This window comes from Octopus bimaculoides, chromosome 24, assembly GCF_046866305.1.
Source record: "Octopus bimaculoides isolate indiv1 chromosome 24, ASM4686630v1, whole genome shotgun sequence".
NCBI lineage: Eukaryota > Metazoa > Mollusca > Cephalopoda > Octopoda > Octopodidae > Octopus > Octopus bimaculoides.
In genome coordinates this window covers 29107269-29124125 of record NC_142951.1, presented here as the reverse complement: position 1 = coordinate 29124125, position 16857 = coordinate 29107269, and the positions used below count along the sequence as shown (strand labels likewise).

General features: G+C 39.2%; 1 protein-coding gene across 1 annotated transcript in view; it reads left to right on the top strand.

Annotated features, from left to right (window-relative positions):
* The first annotated feature begins 3574 nt into the window (after nt 1-3574).
* Nucleotides 3575-16857, top strand: part of LOC106879040 (orexin receptor type 2) — an 83500-nt gene continuing 70217 nt past the window's right edge. Inside the window, exon 1 of the mRNA XM_052976587.2 lies at nt 3575-3596. The gene's annotated coding sequence lies outside the window, so the exon portion shown is untranslated. The remainder of the gene's footprint in view (nt 3597-16857) is intronic.

Here is a 16857-nt window from a genome sequence, read left to right as displayed (position 1 = left end):
GTAATTGTTCTTGAGAATTCTAAGTAGCCATCCATCCATCCATCCATCCATCCATCTATCCATCCATCTTCTTTGTCTAGTACTCCTGGAATAGTCGTGGGGCTAGAGCCTTCAGACATCTATAGGGCCCAATCAAAAGCAACCATCATTACACTTTCCGGCTGGATTCCCAAGTGTGACCCATTTTGAGACAATGGATATGATCCAACCATCTCTTTTTTAGTCTACCCCTTGGTCTCTCGCCAATTAGCCCAGCTTGAAGAATCCATCTTGCAATTCTTTCTTGTGAAGTTCTTCTCACACGGTTATATTACTGGAGGTGTAACTTTTCAATACACAGAAGTGGTGGATCAATCTGGAGAGGCTCTCTGACTCTGAGTTAAAAACTCTGTCAAGTAATGCTAGTCCAGTGACCCTTTGATGGACCCCCATTTCAGCCCCATGTATTCATGATTGTACGACTTCAGTCTTTGGAGTAAAGATTGTTTGCCAACATAACATGTCAGTCCTGGTTTAGGCCGAATGTTGCTGTAAAGTATTGTTGCTGAATATCTCACGCTGTGAGATTTAAAAAATAGTAATTTTCTAATTCAGTCTTTACTCAATACTCATGACTAACTGAAACTATGGATATTATTTTCATTCCAGGTCTACCTCCAGGTCTTCTGCCAATTGGCTCAGTCTGAAGAATCTGTCTTGCGATACTTTCCTACGACATTCTCACTACCTGCCCGTACTACAAGAGCTGTGACCGTCTAATGTGAAGAAGTATTTGGAAGAGACTCCTTGGTCTCCGAGGTCCGCATTCTGTCGAGTTACGTTACTCCGGAAATCCTTCGGAGGAACCTCCATTTCGGCCGCTTGTATTCGCGATCGTATTCTTTCAGTCATCACCCAACATCCATAGCTGTCAGTGAGGATTGGCACGAAAACCGACTTGAAGATAACTTGTTTAGCATTCTTTACCGACCTCTTCTCCATGTACATACATAATACATACGTATACACACACACACACACACACACACACACACATATATATATATATATATATATATATATATATATATATAAAATATATATATATTATATACACATATATAGGTTATATATATATTACACACGCATACACACACACAGATATATATATATATATATATATATATATATATATATATATATATATATATATATATATATATATAACTGATATTCATAAATGATATGGGTTTCATAATAGATTACCCTCTTGTATACGATTCAGAAATAGCAAATATGCCAAGTATTAGAAACCTTTATTTCATTTCATTCTATATTGAGAAAAGAATTGAAGACTGATTTTTCTTTTTTTCATTTTTACCCATTATAATTTCACTTTGCCTTGAACAATGCTACTCAAACGGCGCACCGCAGTGCACTGAAGCACTGCAAGTGCCATCTTTGTGCACGCTGTTTTAAAAAATATATAATTTAAGCCATTAGAAAATGCATAGTCGTGCTTGTGCGTTTTCCAAGGTTTGTTATTCATTATTTTGCATTCTGAATTCTTGCGTAATTTTTCATTATCCCATGTTATAATAAGTTCTTGTGAATTCTAAGACTTATTCATAAATATCATCTCTCGGTATTATTTATACTGCCTCTGTCGCTAATGCATACTTTTTAACAAGCTCACTGGGTAATCACGAAACCAGAGCCTACTCTGGCATTGTTTATCTATATATCGCTGGTGAGGAGAATGTATCACTGCCATCTCTAGACGTCGAGCGTCTATCACTGACAAGGCTAAGGAAGGCAAAGTCGACCTCGGCGGAATTTGAACTCAGAACGTCGCGGCAGACGAAATACCGCTAAGCCTTTCGCCCGGCGTGCTAACGATTCTTATTTCTCCATTGCCCACAAGGGGCTAAACATAGAGGGGACAAACAAGGACAGACAAAGGGATTAAGTCGATTACATCGACCCCCATTGTGTAACTGGTACTTAATTTATCGACCCCGAAAGGATGAAAGGCAAAGTCGACCTCGGCGGAATTTGAACTCAGAACGTAAAGATAGACGAAATACCGCTAAGCATTTTGCCCGGCGTGCTTACGTTTCTGCCAGCTCACCACTTTCTATCAGTTTTTCTGTCCACCAAACCCACTCATAAGGCTTTGATTGGCCCGAGGTTATAGCAAAAGACACTTACCCAAGGTGAACCTGGAACCATGTGACTGGGAAGCAAGCTTCTTACCACGCAGCCACGCCTACGCCTATTTGTTAATTAATGTTTATTCATTTGATCGCTAACAGATTTTGTAGGTTTCGAAAACTGACGATTCATTGTTCTTCAGCAGTGAAGCAGCACTCGGGAGGTTTTTTATGCATTTGCATATTCGCTTCGAATATTAGAAGCTTCCTATCCCTTTTTTTAATGGAAGAAGTTAAGATCTGTGTTCATAAGATCATAGAGAGAAAGAGAGAGAGAGAGGGGGAGGAGGAGAAGGAGGGACAAGGCAGAGAAGGAAAGAGGAAGAGAGACCTGAGGAAAAGGAATAAACCGAGATGAGCAAACGAAACATTGGAAAAGAAACTGAAGCACAAAGAGTCGTTCAAGAGAGAGAGAGAAAGGGGGGACAAACGAGAGAGAGAGAGAGGGTAGGTGAATGAGAGAGAGAGGGAGGGAGGGAGGGATGGAAAGAAAGATAGACAGAGATGGATGGATGGATGGATAGATAGATAGATAGATAGATAGATAGATAGATAGATAGATAGATAGATAGGTAGGTAGGTAGGTATGTAGGTAGGTAGATAGATAAACAGAGGGACAAACAGACAGACGGCCAGACGGCCAGACGGCCAGACGGTCAGACGGTCAGACGGACGGAGAGACAAGCAGATAGATAGATAGGCAGAAAGACAGACAGACAGTTAGATAGATAGATAGATAGATAGATAGATAGATAGATAGATAGATAGATAGATGGTCAGAAAGACAGACAGTGAGTGAATGAGAGAGAGAGAGAAAGCAACAGACAATGGGAAGTAGATAAATGAATACATAAATGCAGAGAGAGAGAGAGTGAAAGAGAGGAAAGAAAACAAATAATGAGTGTTTTTCGATGTTCCCATTGTTGTAACATGAATCTGGGTCGTTGTTCCCAATGTTATTATGCAGGGACTCATCACGTAATAGGTTTTCTATTCTTGCAGTTTGATTATTTTATTAACCACTCCCCTGCTGGAAAAGGAATGCAGTTCCCCACCAAAAAAAGAAAGACAAATACAATTGCAAATATAAAATGAAGGAAAATAGACGGAAGAAAAATACAGCCGAGTATTATAAAAAAAAATTAAATAACTGCCCAGTAACCGAGTTTTTTAAAAAGAATCGTTGGAATTGTGTCAATGACCCGGTAGGAAAAAGTGCAACGGATGTATATATATATATATATATAGTTTTGGTATTTTAAAGGAGACTGTTGCATGAAATCAGTGGAGTTGTTTTAGTGTGACTGTTAGAGACGTATTGATGTAATTGTTCTAGAACAAACAATGGCGGCCCCAAGTGAAATCATTTGCCAAACAAGTGGAGCAATACAGCAATGCGCATAGGTTAGTGCACGCATGTTTTTTTGTGTGTGAGTGAGTGAGTGTATGTGTGTGTGTAAATAGTCGCAGGCGTGGCTGTGTAATAGGAAGTTTGTTTCCTAAACACATGGTTTTGGGTTCAGTTTCACTTTGTGTCACCTTGGCCAAGTTTCTTCTTCTACGGCTGCGGGTCGACTAGAGACTTGTGAATAGATTTCGTACACGGAAACTGAATGAAGCCAGTCGTATATATATATATATATGGGGGGGGGGGATCGACCCCACAAATCAACGCATGCATGACTCCTTGCGCATCCGATTGGGCAAAACGCTCACCCATCAATTCCAGAAACAGCTGTAAGACTGAAGTTTTCCAATAATAATAGACGTTTGTCTTGCTTTAACGTCTGTTGTCCTCTTGAATAATTATATATATATATATATATATATATATATATATATATATATATATATATATATATATATATATATATATATGAAATTGAGATGATAAAGGAATAAGCGATTATCTTAGGGAACTTCATTGGCTTACAGTTGTTTCTGCTATGAGATACGGTGGTGGACTCATAGTTGAATGCCCGAGTAGTCAACTTCTAAAGAACAGCGTGCGTTGTTTGAAGCATTGTGATGTGTATGACAAAAACAAACAAGGATGAAGGAGAGCCTCTGACAATGCGTAAAGGGAACGTTGAGTCACATTTATACGTATCTCAGGCACAAAGGCGCATCATCAGACGCGAACGATTTAGAAATGCGAGTTTATGTAGGTCTTGCCATTTTGATTGACACGTGTTTGTGTGTGCATGCATTGTGTGTGTGTGTGTGTGTGTGTGTGTGTGTGTGTGTGTGTGTGTGTGTATGTGTGTGTGTATGAGTGTGTATGTGTGTAAATATATATATATATATATATATATATATATATATATAGAGAGAGAGAGAGAGAGAGAGAGAAAGAAAGAGAGAAATATATATATATGTGTATGTGTGTGTGTATGTGTGTATGTGTGTGCGCGCGCGTGTCTTTTATTGTCATCCGACGCAACATCTACCTCCAGATTCCATTGTTTTGTTTTTTGTTTTTTTTTGGTTTTGAGATTTCAATACTTTTCGAAATGTCTCCCTCTCTTCCTCCACTTTCCTCCTCCTCCTACTTCCTTCTTGTTCTCTCCACGTCGTACATCTCTTCCCCCTTTGCCTCCCCGCGTCCTCCTTGTCATCTTGTTCCCCCTCCTCCTCCTCCCCCTCCTCCTCCCCTCCTCCTCCCCTCCTCCTCCCCCTCCTCCCCCCTCCTCCTCCTCCTCCCCATCCCCCTCCTCCTCCCCCCTCCTCTTCCTCCGATTCTCTTCCTCACTCCACTCAGTGGCCTCGTTTCAGATTGATAACAACTAAGATAAACAAATACACACACACACACACACATTCACAGACTCACACACACTCACCCTCCTTTTTTTACACACACACACACACACACACACACACTCAAATAGTTATAAGCACGTATGTATTATGCAATAAAATCACGTGCAAGCAAAAACACATCTATACAAAGTCACACAGGGACTGACCAAAGAGGAAAGTGTTTGTTTGTAGACCTTTCAAACGCGTCCACCACACGCATTCTTTTGCCATAGCTATCAGTGTTACAAAAACCGTTTTTCCTTCCCGTTTAAAGGAAGGTGGCGGAACAATATTCACGATAGACTCGGCTGATAAGTGGGCTCGTCCCACACGCGACAACAGCCGTTCGACGAAGGTCCACAGCTCTGAAATATCTGGACACTGCACGAGTGCGTGCAGAACGGTTTCGTCGCTCTGACCGCATCTCGGGCAGGTCGGTCCGGTGGTTTTCGAACCGTGTCTAGATAGATAAATAGGGAGAGAAAGAGAGAGAAGACAGACAGACAGACAGACAGACAGACTGACAGACAGACAGACTGACAGACAGACAGACATCACACACACATACATACACACATAAATATATCTGCTGAGCTTTGACTACGAAACCGTGACTAATAAATACAGAGGTGAGTTCCAAGCCATTCTTCAAGTAACAAAAGCTGAAAAAAAAAAAGCCGTCTCCTTCCTCGCTGTTCCAAAATACTGCTCAAATATTCGATTATATTGAAGTTTGGTGATTGTGTGTATGGGGGGGGGAGCACTAGCCCGAGTGTTCTTCACCTTTGTCCTCTTCGTACCAATTTCGAATAACATCAGTCGTGTGAATCGGCGCATTATTATCCTGAACAATTGATCGACCATCGGCGAACAACATTTTTACCATGGAACGGATACGATCAGCCGAAAAGCTCAGATAATTCTTTTGCATAACCTTTGTCACGTAGAACAACGAAAGAGCCTGGAGAATTTCGGGATATGGTTGTCCAAGCCATCTCAGAGCCACCTCTGTAATTCACAACAGGGGCCAAACATTCGAAGGTGACGCCTTCTTTGGGGTTGGTCTCCAGACATAAACTTGCCTTGTAGTAGGAAAACAATGGTGAAGGGTGATTCATCAGGCACGTTGTTCCATAGAGCCATTCACCACTTTAGATCGTCCAGACACCATTTTCCCTGTCTCTTAATGTTGATGTAGGACACCGTATATTGTTCGGCAATTGCAGTCCTTACATGGCATCGAACTTTATGGAGATTGCGACGGACGGTTTTGGTTGGCACAAAGTTACTGGTGGTGGTGGTGGTGGTGGTGGTGGTGGATTCTCTTTCTATCATCATCTCTGGTTATTTTCCTAAGTAATGAAGATAACATCTCTTTGATATCGTTATTTAGTTGATGTTTTTTTTTCCTACGGTTGTAATAAATCCTCTCACGGACGAGGGCATGTCCTACCCTTTTCGCTACTCTTCTAGCTTTATATGAAACCACTGGTGTCAATATATTCAAGCTAGGTGGTATGATATTTCAGTCTCTACATCTACACAGGAAAGTAAGATGGTTTCAAAGCTGACCTTTGAGTTTCATAAACTTCTTAATCTGGCGTGTCTTCACCATTTCAAACTCTTTCATGTACGATTTTTCTAGATCTTGTTGGATTCTCTTTCGATAATCATCTCTGGTTATTTTCCTAAATAATGAAGATAACCTCTCTTTGATTTCGTTATTTAGTTAATGTTTTTTTACCAACGGTTGTAACGGATCCTCTCACGGACATTGTTTTCAAGTCAAATACTATCCTGATATTGCGTTGAAAATTGATTTCGGCCACTTACTCACGTGGTCAACTTAAATCCTTAATATTTGGTCATTTGTACTATTCTGCATAGTGAGAGAATTGTATCAGAAAATTTTTTAATACATACACACACACACAGCGGTACATGTATAACAACTACAAAAAGAGATTAATCTACTGAAAATGAGAAACTTGAGGACCGTTACTATTAGGTTGAAAAGGTATTGATCTGACTGGTAAAACATGTATTTAGGGGCTTCTATGAACCAAGAAAACCATCCAGGATAAATTGCACCTAATTTTGTTGATTATGGCAACTGTGACTCACACTTATCTTATGAACTTATCTGCAGTGACACCTAACATTGTGGCACATGATTTCTGTTCTTGAGTGGCACCTGTTATTTCCTGTTTGCTTACGCCTAGGAAGTATGAAAAATGGCTTTTTGTACATTTCTTCAATCCTTAAACAATCCCTCTCAACACCTGGCTATGATGCTCCCCCACTACTCCTGCTAGTGATCAGAGATGCACATATTGTCAGTTACTAAGAGACATGCTCAAGCAACTGACAAACGAATCTGTGGAATCGAGCAGAATGTTCGCTATAACGATATTTCTGCTTCGGCACCTCAGCACTGAATCTGTCTGAAATGTAATGGAAAATTGCTAAGTTTCAAAACGTTGATGTCCAGATGACAAAAGCAAAGTTTGAAGGGAATAGTAGTCATTTCCTTTGATTTCTAGATAGAAGCAAATAAGAAATAACACTTACTGGCCAAAGACAACAAGCAAATCTGTGGTATTGAGCAGATGGTAGAAGACACTCGCTCAAGGTGCCACTGCGCAGTGGCACCATGGGCAAGCGTCTTCTACCATAACCTCGGGCCGACTGAAACCTTGTGAGTGGATTTGATAGACAGAAACTGAAAGGAGTCCGTTGTATATGTGTACATATGTGTGTGTGTATGATATATATATATATATATATATATATATATATATATATATATATATGTATGTATGTATGTATATATATATATATATATATATATATATATATATATATATATATATATATATATATATATATATATATATATATCTGTGTGTGTGTGTTTGTCCCCCCACTATTGCTTGATAACCGGTGTTGGTGTGTTTACATCATCGTAATTTAGCAGTTAGGCAAAAGAGTACTATGCTTTAAAACACTCCTGAGGTCGATTTGTTCGACTAAAACACTCCAAGGCGGTGCACCAGCATGGCCGCAGTCAAATGACTGAAACAAGTAAAATATAAAAGAAAAACGATTAAAAAAGTAATTTTTCAACGTGCCCGAACAACAATAGCATGAAAAGAAAAAAAAACTCGATAAAAATTCGCTATGAGCGACAGAAAGTATATTAGTTCAAAATAGCAATCTTTGTACTACATTAAAAGCAGATACGTCGTTGAAAGCCTGATAAACTGTGGTATTCGTCTTATAGATGTATAATGTGTAAAACACAGAAATATATTAACCAATTACCTCCCATAATTCTATTAACTGGAATTTTTTTTATGAAACTTTGATTTCTAGCATAAAACAGCCTCAGAAACACGCTGGAATGATCAAAATAACATTTCAAAATAACATTTTAAATAGAAATAAGCGAGATATTGGGGGGAAAATTAGCAAACCTCATTTGAATATCAGAGAAATATACCTAGTAGATATAGCAAAAAGGTTAGATATGTGTAAATATTGACAGATAATTACGAAATTTGTAATTTTTAAGTGATCTCATATGAGATCACTGGTAGGTAATGGGTTAATAGCAGAAGAAAATTGCCTATAAGAGATACTGTCTCGAGGCGAATGCCGCGGTTTATGAGGCTTTCAACACTGTATCAGCTTGAAAGAATAATAACGAGATTCCATTGTTTTTTTGCTATTCTCTAAAAACTGTTCTGGTCAGGTCAGGTCAGGTCAGAGTCTGATTTGAATCTCATAGAGAATATTTGGGCATTTATATGTCACGAGCTTATATGAGGAATATTTACTAAGTCGGATCTACTTTGGAAAGCCGCAAAACCACAAAGGAAATATTTACATTTATTGGTGCGAAATTCTATGAGAGTGTTTGTTGAAAAGAAACACAAAGAAAGCTAAAGGAATGCAAGTTCGTATCAATTTGTTGAGGTATTTCTGTATTTTCTTGCGTTTGTGTGTGTTTTTAATGGACTTTTGATATATAATAAAATATTATAAAATTGATATTACAAAAAAAAAACTGTTGAAAAATTGATCCAGCGCATTTTTATTGCTTCGGAGCGTATGTATGTATGTATGTATGTATGTATGTATGTATGTATGTATGTATGTGTGCATGTGTGTGTATGTCTGTATGTATATATGTATGTATGTACGTATGTATGTATATATGCATTTATGTATGTGTGCATGTGTCTATATGTATGTGTGTATGTATATATGTATGTATGTGTGCATATGTGTGTATGTATGTATGTGTGCATGTGTGTGTATGTACATATGTATGTATGTATGTACGTACGTATGTATGTATGTATGTATGTATATATGCATTTATGTATGTGTGCATGTGTATATATGTATATGTGTGTGTATGTATATATGTATGTATTTATGTATGTTTGTATGTATGTTTGTACCCACGTACAAAAACACACAGACGCGCACAAACACACACACACACACATACACACACATATATAGATATACAGAGAGAGAGAGAGAGAGAAGAAAATGACAAGCGAGAGGTTTGGAGAGGGGAGAATGAGTGATGAGAAAAAATGGTGGAGTAAGAGACAAATTAAGAAAAGATGGGGGGAGGGGGAGGAAGACACAGAGAGAGAAAGCGACAAAGAAAGAAACAAACAAACAAAGAAAGAAACAAAGAAACAAAGAAAGAAAGAAAGGAAGCATAAATCAAAAGAAGAGGAGCTGCGAATGCATGTGTGACGACAGCGGCGGCGAGACAGAGAAATTACGTGAATGGAAGCAGCAGACGACAGCGAATGGTTGAGAAACGAGAACAATTCCTGGAATTTCAGATTGCAGCTTGCAGATATCTGCCAGTGTCATCATGTCGGCATTGAACATGGTGGTATGATAATAACTGGTGGTCTAACAGCGGTGGTGGTAGTGATGGTGGCTGTAGTGGTTGTGGTGGTGGTGGTGGCTTTAGTGGTGGTGGTGGTGGTAGTTGTAGTGTGGTGTGGTAATAACGGGTGGTCTAACGGTGGTAGTGAAGTGGTTGTGGTAGTGGTGGTGGTTGTGATGTTGATTGTAGTGTTGATTGTAGTGTAGTGTTGTACATGTGATGGTGGTGGTTGCGGTGGTGGTGGTGGTGGTAGTGGTAGTGGTTATGTGGTGGTGATGGTGATGGTGATGTGGTGGTGGTGGTGGTGATAGTAGTGACGATAGTGGTCTTGGTGGTGGTGGTGGTGGTGATGGTGGAGATGGTGGTAGTGGTGATGGTTATGTAGTGATGGTGATGTGGTGGTGGTGGTGGTGGTGATGGTAGTGATGATAGTGGTCTTGGTAGTGGTGGCGGTGGTGGCGGTGGTGGTGGTGGTGATGGTTATGTAGTGATGGTGATGTGGTGGTGGTGGTGGTGATGGTAGTGATGATAGTGGTCTTGGTAGTGGTGGCGGTGGTGGCGGTGGTGGTGGTGGTGGTTATTGTGGCGGTGGTAGTGGTGGTGGTGGTGGTGGTTGTAGTGTGCTGGCAATCAAGATGCCAGTGATGACGTGACTGTATTGGAAATGTTAGTAGTGGTGATGGTATTGGTGATGGTGATGGTGATGGTGGCAGTACTGCTGCTGCTGCTGCTTCTACTGACCGTGGTCGTGGTCGTGGTCGTAGCCATGGTATTACTGGCGGCGTAGTGGCATTGACAGTATTGGCGGTGGCCTTATCGGTGGTCATGTTGTTAGTAGTGCCATAGCAGTGCTGGCTGTTGCTGTGCAGTAACGAACGGTACGATGCAGTTGGTGACACAGTAGACAAGAGGTGTGCTGTTGTTGATGTCGTTGTTATTGTCGGAGGTGGCCGTGGTCGGATTGGAGGTATGTAGTGCTGGTCGCCAGTGCTATTAAGCTTACATGACTGGACGCTGCTCTGGCCGTTTGTCTACCTTTGGAGACATTCGCCATTGATCCTATTAAAAACAGATTTGATATTGTTGTAGTTGCTGTTGCTGTCGACGTGGTTTTTCTCGTCTAACTTCATTCTTTCACTCTTTTCTTCTTTTACTCGTTTCAGTCATTTGACCCCGGCCATGCTGGAGCACCGCCTTGAAGGGTTTTAGTCGAATTAAATGACCCCCACCTCCACCACCACCACCACCACCACCACCACGACTTATATGTATATATATTTTTTTCTTTTTAAGCTTAGTACTTACTCTATCGGCCTCTTTTGCCGAACCACTAAGTTACAAGGACTATATGACGCCAACACCGGTTGTCAAGCAGTGATGGAGGGAAGGTCAAACACAGACACAAAGACACACAAATAGATATACATATATACATACACACACACACACACATATATATATATATATATATATAGTGAGAATTTACAAAAAAAAAACAAAAGACGAAGACGGATGTGTAAACAACAAACAGATGTATTAGTTTAACTCTCGGGAAGCGAGAAAGTCTTTTACATTTCGAGCCTACGCTCTTCAACAGAAAGGAACACAAAAATGAACAAGGAGAGAAAACAGAAATTAGAAAAAGGTTTATTGGCTAACGATCTATCATGGCGAATGTGTATATACGACGGGCTTCTTTCAAGTTCCGTCTACCAAATCCATTCACAAAGCCTTGGTCTGCCCGATGCCATATTAGAATACATATTCCAAAGGTGCCACGTAGTGGGACTGAACATGGAACCATGTGGTTCGGAAGCAAGTTTCTTACCACGCAGCCACGCCTGCCAGTTTTAATCCAACAGACCTATGAACGGTGACCCTGATACATCCAAGGGGACGACACCTTAAAGAGCAAGCCCCAAATTCAGAATTGTCAGTGGGGGCCCTCAACTCTATAAAAGGTGAAGATTGATGTCTTATGCTTTGTGTAGGATGCCAATTTCCCGCCAAAAAGCATTGGGGGCTTGAGGTTCCACTATTAACCATCACGATATATCGGGTCCTCCGCTCGAGCTTGCGTGTGGGGCCCAATCTAAACAAATTTGTCTAAGTGGATCAAAACCGGCCCTCACCATGACCATTCCATCTATTAAATATTCTCTTTCTCTCTTTCTCTCTCTCTTTCCCCCTCTCTCTCTCTCACACACACATACACACACACCTGTGTATGTAACATCACAATCTCCAGTGCATAATCCTTTTCTCGTAAGACTTCAGGGTTTGTTTGTTTGTTTGTTTGTTTGTTTGTTAGCATGTTTCTTTGTTTGTTTGTTTTAGCAGAGGGCGCTGTAGGACGTATGTGCATCATTATCCAGTTTGTATTCCAGTTCTAATCATACTCTGTTGAGTACGATTTGGGGGCAGATATCGTTGTGTTTCTAGTAGATCAGGCTACCACAGAAAAGACCTTCGTTGAGGGATTGTTGTTATTATTGTTGTTAATGTGGTGGTGGTGGTGGTGGTGGTGGTGGTGGTGGTGGTGGTGGTGGTGGTGGTAGGAATACTTCCGATGTCGTTAGGGCAATCTTTGCAACCAAACCACCACCACCACCGCCAACACCGCCACCACCGTCAACTTTAAACAATTTCCTTTTTTTCTTTTTCTTTTTATTCTATTTCTTCATTCTTTTGGTTTCCTTTTATCTTTTCTTTCTCTCTTTCTTCTTTCTTTGCTTCTCTCGTTCTTTGTTTTCTATCTGTCTATCTCTCTATCGATCTATCTATCTATCTATCTATCTATCTATCTATCTATTTATCTGTTTGTCTATCTATCTATCTATCTATCTATCTATCTATCTATCTATCTATTTCTGTTTGTCTATCTGTCTATCTATTTCTGTCTATCTATCTATCTATCTATCTATCTATCTATCTATCTATCTATCTATCTATCTATCTATTTCTGTTTGTCTATCTGTCTATCTATTTCTGTCTATCTATCTATCTATCTATCTATCTATCTATCTATCTATCTGTCTGTCTGTCTGTCTTTCTCTCTGTTTGTCTGTCTGTCTGCCTGTCTGTCTGTCTGTCTCTTCCATTCATTTACTCAGCACTTCCGCCATTTATTTCCTATTTTCTCTCTTGTCCTCCTCTCGCTATTCCTTCCTTTGTTCTTCTTTATTGCCTGCCGCGAAAATAATAATAATAATAATAATAATAATAATAATAATAATAATAATAATAATAATAATAATAATAATAATAATAATAAACAAAAAAAAAACAAAAACAAAAACGAAAAGAAGACAAAAGCATAAAGAAAAGAAAATCCAAATTCTGCCAACCACAGCCACCCTCCTCACCCAGCCCCTCCGCTCAAGCAACCAAATCATTCACTAAACACTGCTGAACTCCACCCCCCACCCCCAACCCCCCCCCCTCTAACCGCGCCACCGCCACTATAACAAGCCTCCAAGTATCACCAACCACCACCCACCACTGCCCCCCCCCATCCAGCCATCCAGCCAGCCATCGTCTCACTGAAACTAAAATCGAATAATTTTTGTCAAATCTAGCTGAAACATTTTTGCAGCTCACACTTCCAGTTACGTAGACGCGTATATACACGCTGCCTGCCTGTTTCGCTGTCTGTCTGCCTGTCTCTGTCTCTGTCTCTCTCTCTCTCACTCTCTCTCTCTGTCTTCCTCTCTCTCTCTCTTATCTATCTATCTATCTTTCACTATTTCTCTTTCCCCTTCTCTCTCTCTCTCTCTCTCTCTCTCTATATATATATATATATATATATATATATATCTCCCTCTCTCTCTCCCTCACTTTCTCCCCATCTCTCTCCTCCTGCTATACCGCATCAAGATCATCATCACTATTCACATCTCTTCTTCTTCTTCTTCTTCTTCTTTATCATCATCATCTTCTTCGTCTTGTTCTTCTTCTTATTATTATTATTACTATTATTAATTCCTCCTTCGACTTCTTTTTCTTCTTCTCTTTCTTGTTCTCTCTCTTGTTCGCTTTCTTCTTTTCCATCTCCTTCTTCTCCTTCTTCTTCTTCTTCTTCTTCTTGGCTTGCTTCTCTTTCTTTTCTTTCTTCTTTTCCTTCTTCGCTTTCTCTTCCTTCTTCTCCTTTTTTCGTCACCTACCTCCCTGCCCCCTTCCTCATCCTCATCCTCCTACAACTACAAGCACCACCACCACTACCACCACCACCACCACCAAAAACAACAACAAAACCAACACCAGCTGCCCACTGCACTTCCTCTTTCGTCTCTCTTTCTCACCACCAACACCACTCTCTTCCCGTTTCTCACCACCTCTCCTCTCCCGCCGCTCCTCCCCACAAAAAAACCCCACCACCACCGCCACCACCCTCCCGCCGTTTGCATTCCAATCCTTCACGTAACGTAACTTGGAATCCCAGTCGCGACTGAGGAATCTCCTTATGAAATATTTTCTCGATGGAAACTACCGCCAAACACCATCAACCACCAGCGCCACCAGCGCCACCACTACCATTACCACCACTACCACCAGTGCCACCGTCGCCACCACCACGAGCGCTCACATCATCAACACCAGCACCATTTCAGTGCTCCCACTGATTACGCTTCAACTCGCACAACAGTCGCCATGTGCATTTATGTATATATATGTGGGGGGGGCGTGTGTGTGTGTATGTGTATATGCAGGTATGTATATATGTATGTATGTTTGTGTGTAAGAGCGTATGTACGTATGTATGTATATAAACAAATGTATATATATATATATGTGTGTGTGTGTGCGTGCATGTATACATATATATAATATATATAGTATATATCATATATTATATTTACAAGTGTGTATGTATGCAAGAATGTATGTATATAAATATATATGTGTACGTCTGTAATATATATAAGTGTGTGCAAGCATATATGCATTTATGTATGCATGTATGTATATATGTTTGCATGTATGTTTATTAACATATATATATATGTGTGTGTGTATGTATATGTGTTTGTGTATGCATGTATGTATGCATGCATGTATGTAATATGCATGTATTATGTAGTATGTATGTAACAGAGTAGAATCACGCATGCAAATGAGTTGGAGATCCGTGCGCGCATGCATTGACACAAATCTACTTCCTTACGTGCATACACTCAAACGTATACACACGTGTTTCAATTATCCTTAATGACTGGAACGAAGTAATTTATGTATGACAAGTGCTCCCACATACATACATACATACCTACATTCATACATACATCCATACATACATATATATACATAGATACATATATATACATAGATACATACACACATATGTATATATGTGCATATATGTATGTATATATATATATATATATATATATATATATATATATATATATATATATATATATATATATATATATATATATATATGTATGTATGTATGTATGTATGTATGTATGTCTTGCACTCATAGACACGCATATATATTCATACATAAATATGTATATGATTAAATGAATCTATATACATATACACACACACACTTATATATATATATATACACGTGTAAGTACATATGCATACATATATATGTATATATATTTATAGATGTGTGTGTACACATGCATATGTATATACATTGACGCAAACACCGACCCATACACACACGCACTTACACACATACACACACACAGCAACAACAACAACAACAGCAACAACAAATCATAGAGAAAAAAAACCCATCAGTTATGCATTCAGCAGAAATATGCATTTCTAAAATGCATTCCTCACACAAATTGCAGCAGACGTTTCTATAGTGCACTCTACTAACAACAAGCATGCAGGTCAAATTGGTAATGAGATTCATACGTGTGGGTTAATCTCGTATAAACGTATACACACACAGGCGCAGTGCCGCAGCGGCACATACACATGCAGGTGCTCTGATATGCCTTGACGAACGTGTATGTGCAACTATGTGCATGTATGCGTATGCGTTTTTGTACATGCGTGTATTTGCGAGTATGTTTGTCTGTAGGTATGTGGTACATAGATGTGTATATATATATATATATATATATATATATATATATATACATAATATATGTATATATATATATATATGTATGTATATATATATATATATATATATATATATATATATATATATATATATATATATATATATATATATATATGTGCATATATATATATATATATATATATATATATATATATATATATATATATATATATCTTTACTCTTACTCTTTTACTTGTTTCAGTCATTTGACTACGGCCACGTTGGAGCACCGCATTTAGTCGAGCAAATCGAACCCAGGACTTATTCTTTGTAAGCCTAGTGCTTATTCTATCGGTCTCTTTTGCCGAACCGCTAAGTTACGGGGACGTAAACACACCAGCACTCTTAGCCACTACGCCATAACAACAAAGAGGATGAGGACAAAATAATGTAAATAATGTAAACAATGTAAATAAAGAGAAAAACTTCTGTTGTTATGTGCAGACTGCAATAATATAAGCCTGCGAGATCTCTAAACTTAGCAAAGTTCCTCCATCTCTGGGATCTGACCATACTCGATTCCTTTCGGAGAGGAAGAAAAAGAAACGAATAAAAAAAATCAACCCTAAAATTGATTTCAAGTTTTTGTACCAGGCCAGCAACTTGTGGGGAAGGTGGTAAGTCAATTTCATCGACCCCAATGCTTTTGGATTTCCTTGAAACATGGTTCTCCTAGGATGCTATCTAGATGTTTCTGACATCCCTTTTTTATTTTATCATACCAAGGGCACCTACAACAACAGGAACAATTTTTGCTTTAAGATTCCACATCTTTGTATTTCAATTTCCAGGTCCTTATATTTACTAACTTTGTCGAATTCCTTTACAGATATATTCTTATCAGTGGG